This window comes from Malus sylvestris, chromosome 7 (genome assembly GCF_916048215.2).
Source record: "Malus sylvestris chromosome 7, drMalSylv7.2, whole genome shotgun sequence".
NCBI classification, from domain to species: domain Eukaryota; kingdom Viridiplantae; phylum Streptophyta; class Magnoliopsida; order Rosales; family Rosaceae; genus Malus; species Malus sylvestris.
Genome location: NC_062266.1, coordinates 16,618,017 through 16,626,111, shown reverse-complemented (window position 1 = coordinate 16,626,111; position 8,095 = coordinate 16,618,017).

The following is an 8,095-nucleotide window of genomic DNA, read 5'->3' as shown; positions in this document are numbered from 1 at the left end:
TTCATTCATATTTGGTACAGATGCTTATTATTTCCATATATTCCATAATTTTTCAAGTTTCTGAATAAGGGGTGGAAATTCTCCAAAAGTTGAGTGGATTATACATTTGAGTTTCATAATACTTGCAACCGCGTGATAGGGAATACACTTATTTCATTGCGAATAATGTATTTTCATCGTATTAATGTATCGTTTTGTCATTCATATGTATTAAATAAACGGACGGTTCATCATGAATATGTTAATTAGTACTACTCAAACCATCAATTTGTTTCATACATTTTGATGCACAAACGATCTTTGAATTTGAAATTTTTTTTTTCTATTTTTTGTATGGATGATATTCAAATGAAGAAGAATACATTTCACAAGCAATGAGGTATGTGCATTCCTCCATGATGGACGTAAGTACTTGGAAGATGTAAATTTTGGCACCTATAAAAACCAATATGTGACGTGGTATTGATTTTCTTATTTAAGGTCTAATATTACTTGTAGCAATATAGTTATATAACCAGCATACGGGATACAAAGAAAAGTACACCGTCATAACATATTGTTACCAAATATTGTACAATTGCTTGTGATAATTATTGTTGTTTTATCTGGTACCATCAACCAAAGTTTAATCTTTGACTTATGGTTGAGTGGGAGCATTTTTGTTTATCACCATAAACTATAGTGTATGTTCGTCACACACCTAATCATTTGTCACGTATCCTTTAACTTAATTTTGGTTTTTTTTTTTCAAAATTGAAATAGTAACATTTAATATGAAAGTTAAATAGAATTAAATGAAATGACACATGATAGATGATTAAGTGTATGATGAGCATATGCTATAATTATGGTGGTGAGAAAATATGGTCCCATTGTTAAGTAGAGTCGTGTGTGCTTTTTTTGTAGCATATAACGATGCCTTAGTTCATTAATTGATCATAGACCTATGTATTGCATTCATCTGTAATTTGCACGTTTTCATTCCCATTATATACTTGATTAATAAAACTTTGAGTAATGTTAGGGAGATAAAATTTGTAGACTAAATTTATAAACTAAATGATATGAAAGTTGATGATAGGATTATTACTTAAACGTTAATAAATGTGCTTATTTCTTATTACTGATACATCATTTATTTGCAAAATAAGTCTACAAATTTAGTCTTCTTAGCATTACTCTAAAACTTTTATTCTCTAATTAATGTTATTGGCATACATTTGGTTCACTATTGCAACTGGTATACACTCATTTTGTATGCTATTATTTATTTATGGGACAATCTTATTTTATCTCATTTACTTATTTTAACGAATGAGACTACATGAGAAATTATATGATAAGATGAGTTTTATTTTAAGAGATCAGGACCTGCAGTCCCTCTACCTCTCATTTTATAACACCAAACTTTAATCCGTTCAATCCTTAATTCGCATCTCAACGATGAGCAGGTAGCATGCATCCCTACATAAGAAGGAAGTTCAATAACTCAAGAATACAGATATGTCGAACTCGATGAATTAACTCACCTTGAGGATTTTTTTTTTCTGACATTGATAAGAAACTGTTTTGTCTCATGACTAGGAATGAAATTGCACATCCTAGATGTCAAATAATTAAATCAAAATTAAAAGTTTCTTAATCGTATCGAAAACTAGACTTTTTCTAATTTTGAATAATTGACGGCCTGAAGTCTCAATTTTTGTAAAAACAACCAAAATGTTGCAGTCCTGATTAATTGTTTAGGAATGTGCTTGTGTAAATCTTATGTTATATTGGATATTCTTGTGAGATTCTACCATATCTTGTGGATTCAATACTATCCTATCAGAGTTGTAATCTGTGGAGCCAAAAATAATCCCAAAAATCATGGAGCTGACACATGAGCACGTGAGGCTTTTGGCCTTAATCTTAAATGTTATTATTTTGCAGGTGCATTTTTGTCAAAGGAAGAGATGGCGAAAATTTGCATCTACAAATTTGTGCTTTCATTAAGAGCTCTGAGTCAAAGACTCGGAGAAGACTCTCGCTTTCAACTTTCTTCGTTCGTAGATCCACAACTACGATGGCATGAAAGTCAAAAACTACAACTATAGATTATCACCAACACATAAAATTTTTGACATGCTAGCGTATACGTGGCATACGCCATGTGTCTCACAAGTGGTACACATAAATGTGACTCATCAAAATCGGATGAGTCATCAAGAAGGATATGTGTCAACACTTGGCAGAAAGGATTTATTTGAGATTTTGATTTAATTAAATCAAATGTTAATTGATGAAATCAAATCACGAACTGGCCCACAAATCTAGTCCTGGTTCTTTCGTCGATTAATCAAGCCCATAATCAAGGCCAAATTCATCCATAGTAAAGGCTTGGAGAGTCTATAAATAGGAGGCTCCAAGACAAAGAAAAGAGATCTAGAAATCATTCAAACACCTAGACGCTGCCAAAGTTCAAGCACCCCAAAGCCCCAAAATACTTAGAAGAATTCAGAAAGTTTTATACGTTCTTCACCAAACCTTAGAAGAATCATCAAGCACTACTACCTGTGCCAATCCTTCAAATCGCCAAGAGCCAAAACCTCGCAGCAACCGTTCATCTAAGATTAAGTCATTGTGACCCTTAAATCAACAACCCACACATCTACACATCATTCGAAGATCGAATCAAATGAAACTTGTAAATAGAGATTGTAACCCTATGTTTACATAAATACAAATATTCTTTGTACACGTGCTCTCTTGTTTGATTTTTCATAGGATTTTCGTCTTTACAACAACCAATGAGACACCTATGTTGAAGAACATGGACTAACTGATGAAGATCGCGACGTGGCTCCACATCAGCGCTCTTCAAGGCTTATCATGGTAAGGACCACACATTTGCCTCAATGGGGTACAGTGGCCATGCCATCAACGGCAACCGCCGTTGTAGTGGCCCATGGGGCAACCTCTACTCATGGCGAGGAAACCCTAGGGTAGGAGGCCCACAGCGTAAGCAGCCAGCAAGTGCAGACCCAGATAGCTGGTCGTCCCAAACAGTAGCCCCTGGCACCTACCACCTTCACTTGGACGCGAGTTGGCCAGACTGAGGCAGCCTAAGCAGCGTCAACTGTGACGCAAGCTACAACCCAGCGTGCCTCTAGCTCGAGGCAAAGTAAGACAAACTGAGGCGGCCCAGTGCCCATGAGCCCTACCTACTTCCACAGCCCTCCAAATAATCCAGCATGGTCCCAGACCAGTTCAACCAGCCCAGATCCAGATTTAGAGGTCGATGGTTGCACAAAGGAGATTTTCACCCCACCTTTTTGTACATCTGACCCATCCTGGCTCAAGCTTTGTACCAGAAGTCCATTACACTTCCACTACTCAAGCAAATGCCTACCATCCCTGCTCTTCCACTCCAAATGGTGAACTTCACCTATCCGGACAGGTCACCGAACTGATAAACACTCTAATGCAACAGACTACCTTGGTGAATCAACTCCTGTAGCATATCGAGATGTAGCGTGTCCTAGACAAGGTGCCACGAAGTAGGACAAGGGCAGGTGATGATGTTTCTCTCCAGCAGCGTCCCAGCAAGCAGCCACTTCACTAGCCACGCGCTAAGCAATCAGGAAATGTGCACTTCCACCTAGGCCCTTGGAAAACGCTTTCTCTCGCCTAAATGCGTAAGGGAGTATGCATTCTTGTTTAGGCCCACGAGCAAGTGTGCACTCACATTAGGTCTACACTCATATGAAAATGACGGGCGACCTTTTAGGCAAAGTATCCATACGCGGCTATCATTTAGTTCATCTCATAGAAGGCAGCATAACGGATAGAGGAAAGTAACCACACAGTTAGGCTCGAGTTCAATTGGCAGTTTGCGCTTCGAGCAGCCACGAGGAACTAAATTGAAGCCATAAGATGTTAAGAAAAAGTCAAATTAATGACAAGGAACTAAATTCAAGCCATAGGATGTTAAGAATTCCATATGGAAGTTCCTTCCCCCACACCCAAAAAAAACTAGGGAGAAAAAAATCATTGAAAAAATGTGTCATGCAAAACCCATTCGAATTAAACACACATGCTTGATCGAGTGCTAACAGTGTTTGCAGACATCCATAATTAATTCATTCATATTTCCATATATTCCATAATTTTACAAGTTTCTGAATAAGGAGTGGAAATCAGAACCCTAAAAAAATTGGGTGGATTATACATTTGAGTTTCATAATACTTGCAGTCCCGTGATGTGGAATACATCTATTTCATTGCAAATAATCTATGTGTCAAAAGATTAATGTATCATTTAGTCATTTACATGTATTAAATAAATAAACGGTTCATCATAAATATGTTAACTAGTACTACTCACATCATCAACTTGTTTCATACATTTGGATGAATAATTGATATTTGAATTCAAATATATATTTCAATTTTCTGTCTAGATGATATTCAAATGAAAATAAAGAATACTTTATTCACAAACAATGAGGTATGTGCATTCCTCCATGACGGACACAAGTATGTCCTAATATTTATGTATTTTTGTCGTCAATATTTTATATGTTGTTAATTAGAAAAGAAAAATGTTTACTGGTAAGGAATGAAATGTTTTTATAAATAATATTTATTATGTGGTTGTTCATTTTTGGGTCAATTTATATGTAATATGTAATTAGTTAAGATATTTGATATTTTAATTTCTCCTTCCAATCTCTATCTATTCTCTCTTGTTTTTTTTTTTTTTTGTATGTACTTTATTTTCAACACGTTAGCAATACCTATTAACACTTCTACAAAGACTTAAGAAATAAGAAATGAAGAACAACAAATTCTAAAGAGAGAGAGAGGGAGAGAGAAAGTATGAGAGCAAATATTATTTCAGCAAAAGTGTTTACAACTGTTAATCTTCTAAATATTTATAGTAGCTAGGAAAACTTAAGTACTAAGTAAGCTTCTAACTAATCCAAGCACAAGATTGTGACACATGTACTCTTAAGATCATTGCACTTGTCCATTTAGAAAATGCACACCTAATACCCCCCCTCAATCTCAACTGGGGTAACCCAGTTTAAGATTGGAACAATGTTGCAGAAACAAGGGACCATGAAGACCTTTGGTTAATACATCTGCCACTAAATCTCCCTTTTGAACTCGTTCTTAAAGGAAATGAAAATCTGTATCAAGGTGTTTTATCCGAGTGTGAAAAACTGGATTAGAACACAAAGCAAGTGTTGAAACATTATCACAATTGAGACGTGGAGGAGATGACAAGAAGACATGCAAATCCTTGAGAATCAATCGTATCCAAGTGACATCAGCAGCAGCATTAGCTAAAGCTTTATATTCTGCTTCAGTTGAACTTCTGGAAACACTTCCTTGCTTCTTTGATTGCCAAGAGATGGGATTTGGACCTAAGAAGACTGATAGGAGCATATTTATGCGACTTAGTTAGCTTGTTTCTTGGCATTTATGTTGTTAGTTCGTAGTTATTTTAGTATTTTAAGCTATTTTCGTGTGTTTGTAGGTCCAAAGGGTTAATGTGGCAAAAAAGTGCATTTCGGAGCATTTTGGAGCATTTTTAGGCATGGAATGGATGGCATATGCTTGGAGGAAAAGGAATGGACAAAATTTGAAGTTTGTGCATCATCCTCTCCCTATAAATAACCATTTTAGCACACTCATTTCACCCAACACACACATTCACCTACCACTACATCCACTCATTTCACCCAACACATTCACCTACCACTACATCCACTCATTTCACCCAACACATCCATTCTCCAAACATCCATCCACTACACCCATTACATCCACTCATTACCAAACACTCATCCACTACACCCATTACATCCACCCACTACACCCATTACATCCACTCATTACCACAACCCACTACACCCATTACATCCACTCATTACCAAACATCCACCCACTACACCCATTACATCCACTCATTACTAAACACTACTCATTACCAAACACTCATCCACTACACCCATTACATCCACTCATTACAACTCCATACACTCCTCTCCCTAGCCTATAAATACATCCACCCTTCACCATAATTTAGAGGCCATCATCCAAAGACACCATATCATCTACACAACTCTCCACCCTTCACCATAACTCACCTATATCCATCAACCACCACAAGAGACCATCCATTCATCAAACCACACCTTGTGCCGCAACAAAGAGAAGAAGGAGGACCCTTGGACGTGCTTGCCATTCAAGTTGGATTGTTGGAGCGTTTTTAGGTGTTTTCATTCTTTTGCTTTCAATGTCTACTTTGTTATTTTCTAATTTTGTTGCAATTATGAGTGGCTAAACCCCTATTTAGTTAGGGGGAAGTTTGAAGCCATGAACATGCTTGAGATTTGAATTGATTTCTTCCAATTGTGATTTGATAAGTTGTGATTGCAATTCAATTATCTATTTTATTCATAACTGATTCTTGTATGTTTATTAAGGATGCATACTTAGTTTTCATGCATGAATTAGATGCTAGAATATAAATGAGTTTCACCTAATCGTTACAAGTTTATATTCATGAGTAGTGAAGGTTGTCTATCACAATTGCGTTAATTGAATTCTTGGCAATTGTATCATGCATTCATAGTTATAATTGCCTCGTCAACACTTATGATTTTTCATTGAACGTAATGATCTCTGATTTTATCTCTATTATGCATTCATATAGGGGACTTTTAGAGAATGATTTGGGTTGTCGCATGCATTCATCTGAAGGATTATTTTGAGAAAACATGTTCATTTGAATAACATCTATAGCATGCTAATAACAATTAAAAGGCGGAATCATGCTTGCATGCATTCAAAAACAAAACATTAACCAAGAAATTCAAAGCCTAGTAGATTGGTGAACCAATAATCAACTCAAAACAAAGTGAGTTGAGATTTATACCTTTGTAGATTCCTCTTTGCATAAGCAAAGGCTAATCACCCAAAGAGAGGGCCTTCATTCCTTGCATCTAAAACCTATGGATTTGGATGGAAGAATAGGTTTCTCCAAGTTCCCAAAATTGAGAACCTTTAAGTCTCTTCACCAAGGAGAGATTGGAGAAGAAATGAGTGACCTTGGAGTAGTGGGATTGCAAGATGCACCCCCAAGGTGGCCGGCCTCTTTAGAGAGAAATGGAGAGACAAGTTCTCACCAATTTTCTCAAAAACAAACCCTAATGAATTTTGGCTATAAAGTCATATTTATACCTTTATTCATTTGAGTGGCAAACTTGTAAATAAGTCCAAGTTCACTACCCTAAACATCATGGCCGGCCTTGGGGTATTTTTGGGTTGTTTGGGCCTTTGTGAATCATTATTCATTAAGTTGTCATACAACTTAAGTTAATGGGCTTGACGTTCGAAGCCCATTGGGCCTTAGTATCCAAAACTATCCCGAGGTCTTTAACGAACTTATTCGTTTGATTAATTAACATATTAATTAATCATTGCCATAAATAAATGATTAAACCATTTAATCATTCTTACTCATCTCCATTGTTTCTTCAATCTCCTCCTTACACGGTGTGCGATCCATTAGGTTCCTTTTAGCGAGGCAGTGGGCGATTAAAACCATTTTACATCGATTGTGAATTGAAACTTACTTTCAATTCTCCCTTTAGTGATTACACACATTTAGGGCTTCCACAAACCATGAGTGACACCTTGCAGCATATCATGGTTACCCAAGCTAATCAGAAGAGGTAGAGAAAACCTATTCAGTTTGGGATTACAAATGCAATACGGTCTTTCTCTAATACAATACTCTTGACCACATTGTTTGGTTTGATAGTTTATTTATTCATGTCTACTATCCAATGTGATTCGTGTGCTTATATGATTACCTTGAATGTGATTTGGAACGTTTTCCTAAATCTCATTCATACTTTGGCCAAAGATTCTTAATCATATCATAGAGTATTCTCCCTCAAACAGTTTGAAGGTTAGAGATCCCTTGTTGCGCATTCACTTGCCTCCATGACTAAGTGGATTAACCCCAACGATGCCGTGGACACTCCAATGGAATGACGTTTGACATAATCAAAGATCAAGGACTTAACCACAAGACAAC